The sequence below is a fragment of the Myxine glutinosa genome, unplaced genomic scaffold (assembly GCF_964187855.1).
Source record: "Myxine glutinosa unplaced genomic scaffold, kmMyxGlut1.1 SCAFFOLD_185, whole genome shotgun sequence".
NCBI lineage: Eukaryota > Metazoa > Chordata > Myxini > Myxiniformes > Myxinidae > Myxine > Myxine glutinosa.
In genome coordinates this window covers 29,477-50,881 of record NW_027616375.1, presented here as the reverse complement: position 1 = coordinate 50,881, position 21,405 = coordinate 29,477, and the positions used below count along the sequence as shown (strand labels likewise).

Here is a 21,405-nt window from a genome sequence, read left to right as displayed (position 1 = left end):
ACGAGCTCAACGTTTCGGTTAACGACATGTGACAAGCCACATGCATCCACTAACCTTTCTCAAGAGTGATAAAAATTATCTCAAATCCACCTATATACCCAAAAGTGGGGGTGGGCAAAACCGGACAGCCAATCAACGCGTGTATCATGTCGCCCAAGAATTCTGACCTTGCCAAATCAAAAAAAAAAAACATTCACACATTTAAGGATCAAACAAAACAATCATGTAGCCCCATTGGATTGCAACCCAAATGTTCTGATAAGATCAGAGAATAATCGGTCACTTTCATTAAAATCAAACACAATTCGGGATTATCCGTGTGCGTAAGATTAATGTAATAAATAAGTTTGCACTGTGACAGGGAGGGGAAGCCTGGGGGTAAAGATTGTCCTGATAGAAAAGCTGGGTTATGTGTTATGTGGAATCCCCAATCAAATTCAGGGAGTCCCTGGTTAGTTTGTGCAAGAGTGGTCCAAACGCTAACGACAAGTCCACCACCTCCTGCATGATGAATGTGACTGTTTCTTCTGCGTGCTTAGCCTCCAGAATCCGTCTTCTGGTCCTGTTCTCTGGGTTGAACCCAAAATGCTAACCCTATCCCACAGGGGTGTGTGCCCTGCCTTGAGACCATGTTTGGCAATGGCAGACTTGTTGGGATAATTGCATTCAAAGGCCTTGCATTGTTCAGCAATACACGAGCCTGAGGTCCTCCCCATCTCTCACACATATTCAGCTTCACAACCACAGGGTAGGGTATGCGGTTCGCTCCTATCTACTTTCTTAACAACCTTCTTGAGGAGGGTCAGTCATTTAAAGTCATGGGTCTCACTATCAGCTATGATCCTTTTTGGGCAAACCACAATTTAAATTGGGCCTCCAAAGCCAGCCTCGAACTGGACATCCTCCATCATACAAAGTCCTTCCTTGGCACACCTGAATTCTTGTCCACCTACAAGGCTTTCATCTGGAGCTTGGATTACTGCTCTCCCCTCTGGGTCCCCCCCTGCCTCACATCTTGCTCAGCTTGATGCTGCGGAAACCATGGCCTTCAAGATCATTGGAATCTCTGATGCTGAAGCTGAGTCAATGGGCTTATCACTTTGCCATCGCAGACATTTCGGTGGTTTCTATTTTCTACCGCCTCCTTTATGGTCTTGCGCCCTCTTCTCTGTCCGTGCTTCCCCCTCCCCTCCCAAGCATCTGTGGTATTGTCGAGGAAGTGGTGTGAGACTCAAGACTCCAATGATGTCACAGGTTTACGAAAGATCACAACTTTATTAACTGGTAGTTCACTTCATTCAAATACCAAATAATACCGTTTAACTCAATGGACCAGGTAACTCTATCCGCATAGTCCCTCTTTCGTGGCTGCAGCGCCGTACTCCTGGTACGCGTTCATTCTGTCGGGCAGGGCTTCTGAGGATGAGTGCCCTTTGACTCAATGTCTCTTCTGTTTATATGGGCAAACTTAAGTTAATCCACTGTGCGCTGAAATCGTAATCCCTTCTCCGCAGCAATGTTACTCGGTCGCCTCACTGGCACCAGCTCGCTCCCCTCCTGCTGCGAGTTCCATTTACCAAACAATAGGGGGGTGCTCCAGCCTGGGGCTGTGACCAGGTGGACAAGAGATTACCATGTTCGTGCACATTCCTGACATTCATTTACGAAATCGTCTATCTGCTTCGTTACCAGTCCCAATCAATGAGTTACCAGTCCCAATCAATGAGTTACATTTCCACAATTCCCTCATCTTTTTGTTTTTGTTTATATTAACCATTAATCTAAACATCAATATAAGTAAACAATCAATCACTGCAAGTAAACATCAATACAAGTATAAGTAAATAATCAATCACTGCAAGTAAACATCATTATAAGTATAAGTAAATAATCAATATCTACAAGTAAATATCAATACACGTATTCAAACCATAACTTTGGTAATCAAATTCCCTTAGGCATACACCGTCATCCTGCAAGAATCACAAAACATTTCGTTGGTCATTGACTCCTTCCATATTGTTCAATCTATTGCATTTGCATCACAAATATCTTTTCAAAACAACACTTCACCATCACCAAGATACAACAATTTCACTTCATTTTCAAGTTTTGTAAAGCATCTGCACCATCTGGCAAAAACGTTTGCCTCCACACAAATGTTGACTTTGTTTGAAAGGAAGGGCTGATCACTTTGTTTGAATCCAGGTATGAAACATTTTCTCCTAATGTCTTCATAGCACCTGCACTACTTCGTGTAGGATTTCGCTGTTGTGGTAACATTGCGGGGTCATAGACTGACCCTGCTCTCCATGTAGCATTCTTGCCACTTTTTGCTGTAAACCATAGTAATTCCTGAACAAGGCCTTCACCCAGTTGGAGTCGACTTGCCTCCTCCCTCATTGTGAGTGGGCAGCAAGTATTGGTGTGACGTTGATTGGCCAGCAAGATGTGGAACAGGGATGCCGGATGCATCCACAATGATGTTGGGACCATGGTGTTCAGTTCATCCATGGTCCATACCAGGAGTGGCCCGCAGAATCGTGCACAGCTGTTGTGAAAAGGCACAGCCATTGGTTTGCAGCTCCATGCTGGCTCCCCGGAAGTTGGTGAAGTAATAACATATGTCCCCGCATTTCACAGAGGTTGCAGGTAAGGTGTCGTTGTCCTGCAACTTCTGATGTGATGAATGTTCCAAGCCTTCGAACAAGAGTAAGTGATCGCCTTTCTTTCATATGTTGCAGTGTGATCCAGGCAAATGGTCACATAAATTTCCTTGGTGAAGGTAAGCATCCATCTCCAAGTTACACGGGAGAATGTCTTCATCATTCTTTGAGAAAGAGGGTGTATGCCACGTTTAACTTCATTTTTTTAGCCACAAATTTTCTTTCTCGAACTTCTTCCCAATTCCGTTAGCACCCCCTTCAAATGTGATCTCGTCTTATCCTTATGCTCAGTCACATCTGAATCTGCTTTCCACACACACTGACTCAGATAGGGTACATCTTACCATGAAATCAGCATAATCATGTATATCTTCCGACAGTTTCACATTCAACAATTTGTTGTTTTTCCTTAACACAAAAAAGTTATATTCATTTATATGCGTCACACAAATAATATTCAATCAGGTATGTATTTTTCTACTAAACTAAGAATAGCATCCACAATTGCTTTCGGGTTAATATAGTTCAAAAATTAACTCGTGCAGGTATTTTAGCACTACTCTAAGAAAATAAATTGTATATGATTACAATCACAAACGGGAATATCTAATTCCCAACAACAATTTTCCCAAACCAACAAATTAAGCATAATGTATTATTACCATAATTCCTCTCCACTTTCTCTTTTCTCTTTTTTTTTTTTTTTTTTTCTAACAGTGTGTCACTCGTGGTGATATGAGTTCACTGATATTGTAATTGACACAACTCATAACATTGTCGTTATGCCATTATCTTAATTCTACTGTATTCATTTGCAACATCACTTGATTTAATCTTTTAATCTCAGTATTTATGTCACCATAAAAGTCTTCCTTTTCTGGTTCCACATTTCTTTCCTCATTTGTCACTTCATGCGTTATCATCGTGTTGTTGGTTGCCTTATTCAGACACACCGTCACTAAGGCTTTCAAGCAAGCCACCACTAAAACAATTGCCAATATAACTACTAAACCAACAAACAAGTCTGCTACTCCTTGTATATATTCATACCTATGACATAATTATATGTCGATGACATTCAACATTATATACCAAACTAACAAGCTTCCTAAAAGGTAAATAAAGAAAATCCCTTAATATGTAACATAATCAGATTATTTGTCTTACCCTGATCCCCCTATCTCCCGGGGTTGAACTCAATCCCCTGATCATGAGTGTAGTTGTGATACATTTTTCACTCATGTTGTATTAATATCAGCAGGTAATTGTATGTCATGTAGGCAAATAAATGTCACTATCCCAAGTAGGAATATCACATGTTGAAAATGTAATGTTTATCAATGCAAGGGGTGTTAAAATGTAATTCAAATGACTGTAAATCACAACTATCATTTATCTGCCACTGAATGTTCTGCTGGGCTGCTAGGTGCAGCCTCATTTTCTGTGGGATCGTCCACCTTAGCCCCATGTGCTTGTTTGCAATGAGGGGCATGAATCCAACTTTCTATTTTGGGTCCATATTTTTTCCTATTCTTATCAATCTCCTATGGTTTATCATTTCGTTCCAAGATACCGCAACCAAAGGTTTTAACCAAAGCCCTACCAAACTATTTCCAATTTGAACAAAAAATGCCAGTGAAACAATGATTCGAAGAATTAACTTCAAGGGGTCAATACATTTATTCTATAGCCAGATCTAATTTTCCCATCCAATAGTTTGCCTTGCCACATTGCATATTATAACACTTTAATAAACCTTCGAAAAATGTTTCCCATCTCAACAAATTTCCTTTTTACAAATAGCCATGTGTAACTTACGTATTTAACTACAATTTCCTCTCAATTTGTTTGGCCTAACTGGCCGCAAAGTGGCTGCCAGCATGCAGTACCGTTTTTTATCTACCAAGGAAGTGCTCGTCCACACAAGACCTCTACCAAAATGTTGTTTGTAAAAACAAATCTGGGATTTCCGATTACATGGATGCACTCTCAGGACATTTTCAGGCTGCTGTTAACAATCCACTATGATAAATTAATTCCTTTACCCACAATCAAATAATTAGTACAAATTGAGGATATTATCCATCTGACATTCATTTATAGATTCATTATGTTGGATCTAATATATATATATTTTTTTTTTTCCCAATAATTTCGCACTGGTGTAAGGAAGAGCAATAGCTCTCATAAGTCTTAGTAATATCGTAGTTAATTTACCCAGCATCGAAGAATTTATTTACTATCCATTCTCATCTGTTAACCAGTGACTTTGTTTGAACTCCAGAACTCAAAACTCACAATAGTTCAAACCAGCAAAATTTCCTTTACTATTTTCCCATATCATCTATGCCTTATACACATCCATACATACAGCCCAATTTATATTCTGATAAAATTCAAGTTTATATATATATATAAAATCCGTGAGCAGAGTACTCTGGGAATTCAGTGTAAGACCTCTCCAAAATTTGGCTAATTTTGTACTCCCACATTTTTTTATGAAGCTCATATCCATAAATAGCTTTGATTCTCATATAAATTCTATCACAATGGAATCCCAAGATTACTTCCAATTTTTTACTATTAATGAATAGCTGCTCATAACTCAGCAAATCAAATCTTTATTCTCCATCTCCCTTGACAAAAGTGATAATTTTCATAATCAAATTATATTTCTATTTTTTTTATTTTATGAATTCTCTCGATATGCGATCCCATCCCCATGGAACTATCTATTTTTCAGACAAGGCACACTGTCGGCGTCAACAATCTTGTAAGATTGATACACAAAAACAAAAACACTGACACACAAAATACCCACACACACATGCATTATGCGTATTTGTTTGCGTTGGAACCCTTATTTACAGATCCGGATGGGTGTCAACTTTATTTCAATTTCTCAAAATTTGTCCTTCAATTTTATAAGCGCTAATACACAAATGGACCAAAAAGTTTATTCTTAGACAACCCCTATGACGTCACATTGACATTACCCTTTCAGTTCCCACAATAATTTATCCAAATTTGACTACCCACCCATTTGTATGTCAGTCGACCACTGACCTATCAATCGTGTGGAACAATAGTCCGAAATTCCCACCTGATCATGATGTGACTCTTGTCACTTGGTTTGCCAAAAAAATTGCAAAGCAATTGTTCCAAACTTTGTAAATTTAAAATTTTGCGCCCAACATAAAAGATCCAATTTCGGCATTTGATCAATTAATTATCAATTTGCTTACAAGCAAAAGAAAAATGAATAATTCTTGCTCCGAAAACTTTTCAGACCCAAGAATCATCGACAGTTATTCATGTTTGTCCAGTAATCTAATTTGTTGAGGCCAATCGTCATTTGGGATTTGTCGCAATGAAGGCCTAATCATTGTCTGAGGTATCGGTCAGCACTGGTACCCTTGATCTTGGTTTACCCTATGAACTTGTCTTCCTTTTGGTATACGGACATCCTCTTTTCCAATGTCCCATCCGTCCACACTTGAAACACCGGTTTCTGTCGTTGCCTGGTCTGTGCACCTGTGCACTTGTATTGCTGGGCTGCATCTCTACATCCCTGAGTTGCCACTGCAATCTCTCGTTATCTTCTGAAACACGAAAAAATTCTCTGTACCATCCTTTTTGGGGAGACAACTGGAAATCAGATGGGACAACTGTCACTTTCATTCCTAATTTCGAGGGCAGTTGTGCATTTGTCTCCTCCACTGTATCCTGTATCCTTTTTATTTTAAGTTCTAGATCCGTTATCCGTTCTTGCTGTTCCCGTTGTCTGGATTCACCATCCCAAAGATGGAATGCAAGCCAGTCTACCGTTAGATTCTGTCTCTTCCTGGCTTTCAATCTATGTTCCAATCTTTCCAATCGACTTCACTCAAATGTACCATCTCTTGGAAACTCCTCATTATGTCCCTTTGTCCACAAATACCAATTCTCGACCTGCCTTATAGCTTCGGCACCATAACGGTCATACATATGATGTGTACAAGTACCTTTTTGTGGAATCTCTGGTTGTCCTTGTGTATTCTTGCAGGCTCCATTTCCCATTTTGCCTTTTATCAAAGTAGCGTTGGATGTGTTGTAGTTTGTTCCTCTAAAGCTTCACTCGTACCTCCAGGAAGGATCTCTCCACCTGTTCAAATGGTGATTTCCAGAGAATCTCTCTCACCTGTGGCTTTTGCACAATCCAATCTCACAGATCAGTATTTGCAGATGAGCCAGAGGGTCAGTATGAAATGGGTGAATCCTCAGGTGTCCGCTCTGTTGAAGGGGAAATCACACAATGGTAACCGCACATATATCTATATATAAACTCACCACCTTGCTCAATTTTCCAAGGTTGTCTTCTGTTGATAATATCTCACAAAGATATCAAAGCTTCTTTCTTGAGACCGCATTTTCATCAATCAAACGCTCAATATATTCAATTCAATTTATTCAGTTCAATTTATTCAGTTAAATTTATTCAATTAAATTTATTCAGTTCAATTCAATTATTCAATTTCAATTAATTTATCAATATTCATCAATAAATCAAATTAATCCTTTTGGATGACTCCTTGCATAAGCCCTTTCCCCAATGATGTCAGGACAGGTCCATCCATTGACTGAGATCGAAGCTCATCGGTCGTCACCTCTGGTTCATACCTCATGTCAATTGATGAATCACCGTTCTGTCCTAGGGTCATATCTGACATATTTCCCCATTTTGCCTGGTCTCCACAAATTTTATTTGCAACCACTAAAGGCAACTCATCCTTCATTCGTGAGACCGCCAAAATGGATGGCAGATATTAAAGTTCTTTGGGAAAAATATCTCATCATTTTTTTCTTTTAATAGTACCCAAATCTCTTGGCAATATAAATTTCGTAAAACTTCTGAAATAAGACTGTAAAATTCCTTCAATCATGCTAAATTTTGAAACTCCATCGCTTGTAACACCCAATTTATCCCATAGGGCTTGAAAGTTCTTTCCCAAGTTCCTGCAATCATTCTGCATTTGAACCCTATGATATCATTCATAATAATCATCATGATTTTATAGTCATGGTCCTATCACCATCATCTATTTAAAACGAACATTTCCTTTATCACCACAGCTATGTGGTATAATCAACAATAGAATAAAACTGTACATAGCAACAGGCTACCTCATGGCCACTTAGTATACCTATTGACAATAAGTCATAACAATATCGAATAATCATTGAACAATTAAAATCGCTTCCACTGCTCCAGCCGCAGCATTCGTCATTTTGTCTGCTCATCCGCGTGACCAAAACGAAATAAAGGGAGCTCAACCATTACACAGCGCTTTTAATGGCGCATGCCATAGGAACTCAATGCAATTTCGACTCGGCCAGAAAACGAGCAAATTTTGCAGGATGTTAACTGGAATTAGTCGTGAAAATATATCCAAAATACACAAAAATACACACCCACAAAAATAAACAACAAAACCCAAACAAACCCAAGGTCGACCATATTACACAATTAAATTACACATTAAATTATTCATTAAATTACTCATTAAATTACTCATTAAATTACTCATTAAATTACTCATTAAATTACTCATTAAATTACTCATTAAATTACACCATTTCAGCATCGTATTGATTGCTGAAATGTTCATGGGTTTAAACACACCTTAAAAGAGGTATGCTTTGTGGTGTTGCCCACCTACCACGTTTAATTAAATTACATCATTTCAGCATCGTATTGATTGCTGAAATGTTCATGGGTTTAAACACACCTTAAAAGAGGTATGCTTTGTGGTGTTGCCCACCTACCACGTTTAATTAAATTACATCATTTCAGCATCGTATTGATTGCTGAAATGTTCATGGGTTTAAACACACCTTAAAAGAGGTATGCTTTGTGGTGTTGCCCACCTACCACGTTTAATTAAATTACATCATTTCAGCATCGTATTGATTGCTGAAATGTTCATGGGTTTGTACACACCTTAAAAGAGGTATGCTTTGTGGTGTTGCCCACCTACCACGTTTAATTAAATTACATCATTTCAATTAAAAAAACATCGCTTCTACTGCTCCAGCCACAGCATTCGTCACTTTGTCTGCTCATCCGCATGACCAAAACGAAATAAAGGGAGCTCAACCATTACACAGCGCTTTTAATGGCGCATGCCATAGGAACTCAACGCAATTTCGACTCGGCCAGAAAATGTGCAAATTTTGCAGGATGTTAACTGGAATTAGTCGTGAAAATATATCCAAAATACACAAAAATACACACCCACACAAATAAACAACATTTATTCCGTTCAACAGAACAAACATTTCCTATATCATGACATGCATGTCTTCAAAATTATATGACCAAGAGAAAAGTAAAACTAATTAAAACTGCAGGCAGTGATGATCCGGGGACCATACCGCTCCATCCTGATTGGACGGGTGCGTGCTAGAGTCGTTAACAACGACAGTCCAGATCCGATTGTTCAAAATTTCAACTCAATCGATCGAAAAATGAACGCAGGGATGCATTTTAAAGGTGCAGTGGCACTAACTGAGTTGCCACGAATATGGCCACGAAATTGCCAATATGGCCATCACAAAATATTTTCCTTAATCAATTGGCTCATCGCATAACCAATCTGCAAGTATTTCATCCGAAGATGTATCTCTGAGGGATTTTAATTAAATAAGTCATTTATAAATCAACGAGTTAATTTATTAAATGATTAATCAATAAATCAAAATTTTTCCTTGACAGCCACATCACTTGGTCAGTGTCATGTCCAAATATCAGCTTCCTTACTCAAAAGGTGCCTGAGTTAATGTAATGTAATTACTGTAATAAGATTACTGCAATTACTGTAATGATTACTGTAATTACTGTAATTACCGGAACTGTAATTACTGTAATTACCTCAGGTAATTACTGTAATGTAATTACTGTAATGTAATAAGAAATGTAATTAATTAAATAAGTACTTCATTAATCGCTAATAATTAAATAACTCGTGAATTCTTATCCGATTTACTTAACATTTGAGTGTCCCCAAAACGTTGGAGCAAAACGTTGCAACAACGATAGTGAAACGTTGTAGCGACGTTGTGGAAACGTCAGCAAAACCCAACATTTGAATGTTCCCAAAACGTTGGAGCAAAACGTTGCAACAACGAAAGTGAAACGTTGTAGCGACGTTGTGGAAACGTCAGCAAAACCCAACATTTGAATGTTCCCAAAACGTTGGAGCAAAACGTTGCAACAACGAAAGTGAAACGTTGTAGCGACGTTGTGGAAACGTCAGCAAAACCCAACATTTGAATGTTCCCAAAACGTTGGAGCAAAACGTTGCAACAACGAAAGTGAAACGTTGTAGCGACATTGTGGAAACGTTTTACAACAACATTATTTCAATGTTGCAGGAAAGTAATGTGAAAAACGTTGAAACAACGTTGTGGAAACGTCAGCAAAACTCAACATTTGAATGTTCCCAAAACGTTCCCAAAAATGTTCTCTCTCTGTCTGTCTATCTCTCTCTCTCTGTCTCTCTTTCTGTCTGTCTATGTCTCTCTCTGTCTGTCTCTCTCTCTCTGTCTCTCTCTGTCTATCTCTCTCTCTTTCTGTCTGTCTCTCTCTCTCTCTGTCTGTCTCTCTCTCTGTCTGTCTCTCTCTGTCTGTCTATCTCTCTCTCTCTGTCTGTGGTTCTCTCTGTCTGTCTCTCTTTCTGTCTGACTATGTCTCTCTCTCTGTCTCTCTCTGTCTATCTCTCTCTGTCTGAATATCATCTTTATCTCTGTCTGTCTCTATGTCTCTCTCTCTTTCTTTCTGTCTCTCTCTCTCTCTGTCTCTCTGTCTGTTTGTCTCTCTCTGTCTATCTCTCTCTGTCTGTCTCTCTCTCACTTTCTGTCTCTCTCTGTCTATCTCTCTCTGTCTGTCTGTCTGTCTCTCTCTATCTGTCTGAATATCATCTTTATCTCTGTCTGTCTCTATGTCTCTCTCTCTTTCTTTCTGTCTCTCTCTCTCTGTCTCTCTGTCTGTTTGTCTCTCTCTGTCTATCTCTCTCTGTCTGTCTCTCTCTCACTTTCTGTCTCTCTCTGTCTATCTCTCTCTGTCTGTCTGTCTCTCTCTATCTGTCTGAATATCATCTTTATCTCTGTCTGTCTCTATGTCTCTCTCTCTTTCTTTCTGTCTCTCTCTCTCTGTCTCTCTGTCTGTTTGTCTCTCTCTGTCTATCTCTCTCTGTCTATCTCTCTCTGTCTGTCTCTCTCTCACTTTCTGTCTCTCTCTGTCTATCTCTGTCTGTCTGTCTGTCTCTCTCTATCTGTCTGAATATCATCTTTATCTCTGTCTGTCTCTATGTCTCTCTCTCTTTCTTTCTGTCTCTCTCTCTCTGTCTCTCTGTCTGTTTGTCTCTCTCTGTCTATCTCTCTCTGTCTGTCTCTCTCTCACTTTCTGTCTCTCTCTGTCTATCTCTCTCTGTCTGTCTGTCTGTCTCTCTCTATCTGTCTGAATATCATCTTTATCTCTGTCTGTCTCTATGTCTCTCTCTCTCTTTCTTTCTGTCTCTCTCTCTCTGTCTCTCTGTCTGTTTGTCTCTCTCTGTCTATCTCTCTCTGTCTGTCTCTCTCTCACTTGCTGTCTCTCTCTGTCTATCTCTCTCTGTCTGTCTGTCTGTCTCTCTCTATCTGTCTGAATATCATCTTTATCTCTGTCTGTCTCTATGTCTCTCTCTCTTTCTTTCTGTCTCTCTCTCTCTGTCTCTCTGTCTGTTTGTCTCTCTCTGTCTATCTCTCTCTGTCTGTCTCTCTCTCACTTTCTGTCTCTCTCTGTCTATCTCTCTCTGTCTGTCTGTCTGTCTCTCTCTATCTGTCTGAATATCATCTTTATCTCTGTCTGTCTCTATGTCTCTCTCTCTTTCTTTCTGTCTCTCTCTCTCTGTCTCTCTGTCTGTTTGTCTCTCTCTGTCTATCTCTCTCTGTCTGTCTCTCTCTCACTTTGTCTCTCTCTGTCTATCTCTCTCTGTCTGTCTGTCTGTCTCTCTCTATCTGTCTGAATATCATCTTTATCTCTGTCTGTCTCTATGTCTCTCTCTCTTTCTTTCTGTCTCTCTCTCTGTCTCTCTGTCTGTTTGTCTCTCTCTGTCTATCTCTCTCTGTCTGTCTCTCTCTCACTTTCTGTCTCTCTCTGTCTATCTCTCTCTGTCTGTCTGTCTGTCTCTCTCTGTCTGAGGTTCTCTCTGTCTGTCTCTCTTTCTGTCTGTCTATGTCTCTCTCTCACTTTCTGTCTCTCTCTGTCTATCTCTCTCTGTCTGTCTCTCTGTCTCTCTCTATCTGTCTGATAATCACCAAACAAGAACAGTACACATTTCCTGTAATTATCTATCTATAATTCCAGTAATCTCTGTGTGTTTGTTTGTTTGTACGTTTGTACGTTTGTTTGTTTGTCTGTGACCGCTGTTTCTCGACAACCACGGGTCCGATATACTTTAAACTTGCCAGGTATATTGCTGGGGACCCGAGGATGTGCCTTTTCAAGGTTTGAAATTAATCGGACAAGTACTTACCGAGCTATGGCGATTTAGCCGTTCGCCGTTCGCTTTGGCGTTGCGAATGGACCAAACCATTGCATGTAAATAGAGGGGGGGGGGGGGGGTTCTGTGGTCGTTGCGAATGGACCAAACCATTCATGTAAATAGAGGGGGGGGGTTCTGTGGTCGTTACTGCCACGTGGTTTCAAAGTTTTTCTTTGTTGTTGTTGTTTGCACGCATGTTTTTTTGCACCCACGTACGGGCACGCCCTAGGATGTTTACACACACACACCCCTACACAAATTTTTTTTTTTTTTTTTTTGGCAAGGAACGGGCACCCACGTACGGGCACGTCCTAGCTTATATATAGTACGGGCATGCCCTAGTCTCTCATAATCAGGATAAATTTGGAACAGCCCTTAAACTAACACCAAGCAGATCAATTTTTATATTTAGGTTGAGGTTTCACACAAACGCTTTGCTTCTCGCAAAGCGTCCGCCAATGGGAACTAGAGGGAGGGAGAAGGAGCGGGAGCAGGAGACAGGTAGCCGGAATGGAAATGAGGGACAATGAGGGCCAGTGAGGGAGTGTCGCTATGCAATTTTCATCCAATCGCCATATTTCACAATAATTCTGGACCGGCATGAGATGGCGTTGTATGTCATTAATTTATATTGTAATCAAACGAGTTTTAGAAATGGCGGGAAAACTGAAAAAAATTATTTATTTATTTATTTAAAACGGGTGTACACGATTGTACACGTGTACGGACCTTACCGAACCTTACCGAACCGGCAAACAAATCGCCTCATGGTGCACTTCATGAGCCGATTTGCCTGCAGACCAGAGTAAGGCTCTTAACACCCAGCGTATACCGTACGCATCCTCGCAAGCACACGAATAATAGAATCATTTAAAACGTTCCATCCGTGACTTTTACCTCGGACGGTCGTGACAAAAATACGTTTACACTCCTTGGATTATGTTACCTATATCGCGGCAAGCCCCACACACACATCCTCCACCATGTTCAGAATTAAACACAAGTTCGTATTTCATAATGGACCATCCCCAAGACGCCATGCTTACCTTGGCGACGTCCACTCGAAATCCAGCGATGCCTCCAGATTGTCGAGGAAGTGGTGTGAGACTCAAGACTCCAATGATGTCACAGGTTTACGAAAGATCACAACTTTATTAACTCGTTTCAAATAGTAATAACTACCACTCAATGGACCAGGTAACTCTATCCGCATAGTCCCTCTTTCGTGGCTGCAGCGCCATACTCCTGGTACGCGTTCATTCCGTCGGGCAGGGCTTCTGAGGATGAGTGCCCTTTGACTCAATGTCTCTTCTGTTTATATGGGCAAACTTCAGTTAATCCTCTGTGCGCTGAAATCGTAATCCCTTCTCCGCAGCAATGTTACTCGGTCGCCTCACTGGCACCAGCTCGCTCCCCTCCTGCTGCGAGTTCCATTTACCAAACAATAGGGGGGTGCTCCAGCCTGGGGCTGTGACCAGGTGGACAAGAGATTACCATGTTCGTGCACATTCCTGACATTCATTTACGAAATCGTCTATCTGCTTCGTTACCAGTCCCAATCAATGAGTTACCAGTCCCAATCAATGAGTTACATTTCCACAGTATCAACTTCCACATCCTCTTCAATGTCATTCTTTCCTCCAGGTCCTCAACGCAGATGTTCACCGCCACCTCAGATTGTCCCCAATCCAAAACCATGATATTTTCTACCCTCGTTAACCTCACCCTCATCCCTCCTAATTTTCCAGTTTTTCCTTCTTGGAGTTTACTTCTCCATGTACGCGTGCTTTGCTTCCTGTTTTTGTCTGTTACGTCCTGATCAGTTCAGTGTACTAGCTCTTCCAGGAGTCTTGACTATGTATACCAAACATAGGGGCAATACCCCTGGCACTCACCTGGTAGAATAAACAGTATACTGCACTGATTAAAGGTATTTTAAACAAATTTGAATGGTTTCTAGAAGACAGGGCAGCATGTAGAATCATACTAAAATAATCATAAGAATTTAAACAAACAAAAAAATAAAAATACCTATTTTGGGGGGCAACCCATTCCCCAACCGCCCTCACATCCTGTATTTCCTCAGACCCAAATTTTTCTAATGCCTTGAGCAAACATTGGTACATCATGGGTGATGAAGGTTGTGGTGACGTTTCATTGAAATTGTTTGTTGTAGTTTCAGAGGAAAAAGCAAATACCTATTTGGTAGTCAAATAACACAACAGCACAGCATCAATGACATGTAGTCAAATAACATTGGCAGACTCACTTTTGTCCTTCAGATTATAAGTTTGGAACCTTTTCCAAACCTCTTGCTTGCTGAACAGGCATGGGAGCGGCTCGAAAAGGCCTAACACAAGAGAAAGATGACCCTAAGTGCCGAGCTGGCACGCCAGGAGAAATTGGAACAGATGGCTCTTCAGTTTGACCAAATGGTGATGCGGCGCGAGACGTGGCTTCAGGAGAATCAACGCCTCAAGCTCCAGGTAATCGACCTCAAGGACCCGAAGCACATCTACGCGATCTATTTGATTCCTTTTCGAAAACATCATCTGAGCAAACTGCTTCGCTCTTGGGACTGCAGGATAACTTTGGCCGAGACCTGGCGTCTGTGGAAGCCGCCATCAAGAAGCACGAGGCGATCGAAGTGGACGTCTGTGTGTACGAGGAACGTGTGCAAGCCATGGTGGAATTGGCACGCGAGCTCCAGGCGGAGGGATATCACGAAGCCCGGCGCATAGATGCAAGGTGTCGTCACATGAAGCAGCTGTGGGAGCACCTGCGGGGGCTGTTGGCTACACGGCGAGCCCGCCTCGACGCCAATCTCAGGTTCCGGCGCGTCTTACAGGAGATGACCGGCCTGAATGACCGGATGGACGACTTAAAGGTACTGCGGAGAGAGACGTGCACGGTGCGGTCCTTGCTCGACCTCTCCACAGGGATTATGTTTGGGTCTAATGATCTGCTTCTTGGTCCCAATTCTTGGTCACTTGGTCCGAAAATGAAAGTGTCCAACTCCAAATTTATTTTCGCCAAATAAAACCGGCTTTTTCTGTCTGGTCAGGGACATCATCTCTCTGGTAATGCGCGTGTCTTCCATTTTCGCCATAGTGTACCAGACGCTACTTGTACTACACACAGGCCATCCTCTTCCCGGCTCCTCGTGCAGCCGCCATTTTTTTGGTTTTTCCACTCCTTTCTTCCGTCGTTTTTTGTTTGTTCAGAGGAACTCCTGATTAACCCACCTCTCCATTCCAGAATCCTCAACGACTCCTCCAACAGCCCCAATTACTGAATACTGTTACAGACGCGGTTTTAGATGTTATATTGACCGAGCGGTGGTGTATTACCGCGTCCGAACAGTTACTCCCCGATTAGAACCCGATTCCACCCGAGGTTGACCAGATCGCCCCACAGATATTCAATCGGGAAACCTCTAAAGCGACCGAAAGAGAAGGAAAAGAGAAAAAGACAGAGTACGGAGGAAGAACAGATTTATTATACACACACAAGCAAAAATGAAGAGCGACCAAAATTATTTACAAGCAATGGATGGAAAAAGCAGTCACACAGTGCATTGTTAGCTTAAACTATTCATTTTACTTAACCCCAAGACAACGAGTAGGACAGGACGTTCACACTTACACAAGGGATATTGCAGGCAGGTAGGGCTTGAGGTGGATGGCTTGAGAGGGAGGCAAGGTCGGAGGCAGCAGCTCTCAATTCCTCGCGGTTTTGGCGGGAAAACCCTCCGTCGCGTATCCGCTGCGGTAGACGTCACGCGCTGGTTCGGCACACCTGCTCCTCTTCTTGTGGTGGAGCCATCTCCCTCCTTTCAGCGCGTCTCTCCAAAGCTGGTTTCCTCTCCGAGTACCTCTCCTCTTTGGCTTGGAGCGTTTCGCATCTCACCGCTCTGCTTGGTGCCGCCTCTTCGCTCCTCTCCCAGGTCATCTCCCAAGTCATCTCGTAAAGCAGTCCCTTACAGTCGCTTTTATCACCTCGGGCGGAATCAAGCCGCCGGCTCCGAGGGCACGCCTACCGGGTCGCTCACCGCGGTGCTGATTGGCTGTTAGGGCTGGCTCACTCCTCCCCTCTTATGACGAGGTGGAGACACGCCTTTCTTCTCCGAGATGAGCACATGGGCAATGGCGGCCTGCGGGATTGAAAACAACTCCCACCCTTTTGAAAGGAACTTTGGAGAGCGGAGATGTTTGGAGAAATTGCAAGGGCCTATGCTTATTTTGTTTGATACAATGCAAAGTCAATCTAGTGGGAAACACAGATTTAGCCTACATGGAATAAGGAAATACACTATTTAAAAAGATATATCGTGACCTGCGTGTAAGTTTCATGGAATTAACTAGGAGGACGGCTGCGACCATTATTTACATTAACAGGGTGTTACCATACTTCTGTAACGTTCACATTGTAACGTTTTCACATTCGTTACACTTCCTCCAAAATTGTTACACTTCTCAAAAACCGTTACACTTCTCAAATTCATTACACACTTCTCAAAACCGTTACACTGCACCCTCCTTTCTTCAGGCCCGTGCTCGGGCCTACTAAACTTTAACTTAGTGTGACACGTAGGTGTAATTCCCTCTACAATTAACCTGACCCTGAGTGTGACAATCTTAAAACACAAATAAGTATGTCCCCCTATTGCATTGCACCCTGTCTAACAGACTCAAGCCCACAGCTAACCGAATTACGGAATTATTCTCAAACTATACATTTACGGTGGGGAGCATTATTTACAATGACGTGATTTCTTATTTACAACGCAACCCAGGACCTGTGTTTTTTTTTTTTTTTTTTTTTTTAGGGAACAAGAAAAAGAAATTCTTGTTGGGAGGGAGGAGACAGCACGCATTGCATCGATGCACCAGTACCAATACCACCAAAGCACCCAAAAGCACCAAAAGCACCACAAAGCACCAAAAGCACCACTCGGTGCGCAGTCACCATGGTTCTTAATAAACACAACAAAACAACTGGTGGTGGTCTTCTCTTTCTCTGCTGGGCCGATGTTCTTCCCGACGTCTTCTGGCTTCATGCGGCCTACTTGGAAATATAAAAAAGCACAACTTGTGTTCGTTTTTTTATTTAGGGCCTCAGGGGCCAACTAAGGGTGGTCCACCTGTTTGGCATAGGTGCCACCTTACCGAGGTCCGCAAGCAAGATTCCCTGGCCACTATGGCCGGTCTCCAACAGAGGTGCCCTGCCCCAGAACCTGGGGTCCATCAAGTGGTACTTGGCCGCAGAACAGCGGTCCATAAAGTGGTACATCAACGCAATGCATGCTGGTTCTGGGAATCTCGGGCGCACAATGGCCACCTCACGCACACTCCCCTCGGCACCCAATGGCGCACAGGTCATGTGGGAGACAAAAGAAAGACAATTGAGCGAGGGGTAAGGTCACAAGGGTACACGTCAATAAGGCAATGCAAGGCGAAATGCGTACGGAGGGCGAAGTGAGAAAGCTCGTCCCTACCGTACGTCACCCCCCTGTCACCTACCCTACCCTTGCCCTTACCCCATATGTACAAAATCTACACATTACCAATTCGTCACTACTGTCACGTCTTCCCCATATTTCCCCTATACCAAATTCGTCACCACAATCCCTCTAACCAAAATTTGCCATCACCCAATTCGTCATCAATCCTCATAAGGAGGCAGAGATGGAACATCAAAGCACAATGTCACACCCACGTCATGATGCGTCTCACAATCCAAACATTTGCATCATAAAAAATAATCAAAACATGGCATGGTGTGGAGTACCTGTCACCTCAGGTGAGTGGATGCAGATGGTGCGAGGAGATCCTTCATCCTAACTATTTTCTAAATATAATTCCAGTAATCTCTGTGTGTCTGTGTGTGTGTGTGTGTGTGTGTGTGTGTGTGTGTGTGTGTGTTTGTCTGTGACCGCTGTTTCTCGACAACCACGGGTCCGATATACTTGAAACTTGCCAGGTATATTGCTGGGGACCCGAGGATGTGCCTTTTCAAGGTTTGAAATTAATCGGACAAGTGGTTCCCAAGGTATGGTCACCGTACTCGCAAGCCGTTCGCTTTGGCTTTGCGAATGGACCAAACCATTTCATGTAAATAGAGGGGGGGGGGTTCTACCGTACTCGCAAGCCGTTCGCTTTGGCTTTGCGAATGGACCAAACCATTTCATGTAAATAGAGGGGGGGGGGAGGGTTCTGTGGTCGTTACTGCCACGTGGTTTCAAAGTTTTTTTTTGTTGTTGTTGTTTGCACGCATGTTTTTTTGCACCCACGTACGGGCACGCCCTAGTTTTCTAAATGACTTTAACACACTTTACACTACCCGGGGTCTTTCCCTGCCACTCCATTGGCCAACTTACACGATGGGTTCTAATAACCAATTCCCATTGACCAAACTGTGGTGCTTCTCAATTTGGGGTCTCACTCCCCCGATTCATCTCCCGGTGCCCTCGCACAATTTCTGGGCTGTGACGTGTAGCTCTCCCAGCAGGTCTACCCACCTGCACACCTCCACCACTGTAGTTGCCACCCGAGCTTACCTAGCTCCTCACCCTAACCTAACTAACTGGGGCAGGCCCTCTCCTGGCTCTGTCACCCCATGGTGCCCTCTGGCACTGGGCTACCCGGGTCCGTCCTCCGGATCCTCGGGCCCCATCCACAACTACCGGCTCCCAGAGCCCACCTGCGGCCTCACCTGGCCGACATCCTTACAGTGGTGGAGCGCCCAACCAACTACACACACTAACAGGCTACACGCCCAGCCATTTCCACAACACTAATGCACCCATCCAAATACCATTCTGTCACCCGCACCACAGATGCCAATATCCAACCACAATTTACCTGTACCCTCTACCTAACACTTACACTACCCGCCCCGGGTATCCGTGATGGGGGTCCACTCTTCCCCCATTCACACCTTCGCACCATGCACACCACTCCGTACCACTTACTCCAACTCCTTCCACACACTTGTACTTGCACACCTGTGCTCTCACTCTTGGTGCCGCCTGCACGCTTCTCTCCCCAAGCGCATTCGCGCTGATCCACAACACTCACTACTCACACACTGCTCCACACACCTGTCCAGTTGCACACCTGTGCAATCACACCTGTTCAATTCTCAACCACACGGCATCATCTCAGCTAACTACTCCCCTCTGAAACTTGCGCTTCCCAGTCGTCCCTTTAAACTATTGCGCTCCCACGTCATTATCATCCACACTAAACTACCTGCGTCCCCACTACAGGTATCAGTCACTAACTAACCTTAACGTCACCTAATGTCCTCTTCGCTAGATCCCTAACAATATAACCTAACCCACCCGGGCTAGTTTTCACTGCCATACACCCCATAAGCTATAGCGCATTTGCCCCCACCTGTGAGGGATGGTGGATTTGCCATCCCACCACATCGGGGGTCTCTCACTATAAATTTTGCTCGTCCAAATTCCAACCAATTCAAAAATTTTCCATTTACTGCCAATTCTACCCACTATTATAAATTTCGTATCAAATCACGATCACTATCACTATCACCCGTCTACTTATTACATCCTCTCGGTGCGCCAATTCACGTCTACAGCCCGGCTTCGTATGGCCGAGCAATGAACGCGGGTCGTTTTGTGCCAGCGGCTGGATACGTCCCGCATTCGTGGCAGGGACGGGGGCTTACCCGGGCCGAGATCCCACGCACCACCTCGGCGTGGAGCCATCCAATGTCCCGATCTCGACCTGCCGGCACGTCTCAACAAAACGTGGTCGCCATGACGACCCTTCCTATCCAGCTGCCCGCTCCGCCTAGTGGAGCTCGGACGCGGCCGTTCCACGCGAGGCCCAGCGTGGATCGCGCACGGCGGTCCTTTCGAACCCGCCGTGGCTCGGATCCCCGCTGGTTCTCGCGGCACGCGAAGCCCGGCACGCACCGAGGGCCCGATTCGGCTATAAGTCGCTCTAACCACTAAACCGGTTACCGTCGATGCTTCACCTGGACGCTTACATGCATACGCTACCCCTTGCTTGCTCATACATGCAGCCGTTTCCATGCTCCTCGTACCTTTCCTTACACACCCAGGTACACTCATTCCACTCACAGCCTTGGTCACACACCTGACCACCGAACACCTTGGCACACATTCGTCGCTCGCACACCTCACCAACACACCTCTTCGCGCCCCTTTCTCGGTCACCTCCTCTGTGACAATCACAGGTGTGCTCTCACCCGCACACCCAACCACGTGCCTCACTACCAATTCCAGCGTGCATTCCCACTCACGCTCTACCATTCCAGGTGTGCATCCTTCCATTCCAGGTGTACATCCTCGCTCACCTGCCACAACCAACTCACGCTCCGTGTCACTCTCACTACTCTCACCTCCACTCTCGGTCGCGCACTCACCCTTACTCTCGACAGCGCACTCTTTCCTCATGCACCTGTCCGTTACACACCTTTCTCGCGCACACTCTTCCGCACATTGTCCCGTTACACCCTCTGTAACACTCACCACAGGCGTACACTCTCTCATTACTTCCTCCATAACACTCACCACACCGCGCTTCCATGTACTCCCTCGCACACGCGCTACGACTGACTCACTCTTGACGGCACACTCACTCCTCGGCCTGCACTTTTTCCTCACACACCCCATGGTCGGACATTCTTGCACACCTCTTTTTTCGCACACCAGACCTGTCGCTCACTTCACCAATGGCCTCTCACGAACACCCGGATCCAAACCAATCCCCAAGCCGACTGAAGCTTTCCTCACATCATATACATTGCCACTCACCTCCGTACCTCGTCTCCGCACCTCCTTTGCCACCTGCAAACTCTTTATTTGGTTAGTGAGCATCACATTATGAGTTGAGCACCGACCTTGTACATATTCCGCTATCTCCTCCTTTATTTCTCTCTTAGTTTCTGTCCATCTCTTCTTAATTTCACTCACCTCTTCTTCCACTTCCTCTAATTTTTGTTTAACCTCTTTTATTTCTCGGTGCGTCTCCTCAAGTTCGTCCTCTAAGGCTACCGTGACTGTCTCTATGTGCTTCCTCACCTGCCGGTCCTTTGTCTCCATTATCTCTGTCACCTCGTCCACCCTCATTGTCAGTTCCTCACGTACCATCTGACATTGCTTCTGTGTCGCTATCAAGTCA

The 21,405-nt window shown here is 43.7% G+C and overlaps 1 pseudogene; it reads left to right on the top strand.

Moving 5' to 3' along the window:
* Positions 1 to 755: 755 nt before the first annotated feature.
* The window catches only part of LOC137415196 (spectrin beta chain, non-erythrocytic 1-like), a 38,214-nt pseudogene continuing 17,564 nt past the window's right edge, over positions 756 to 21,405 (top strand).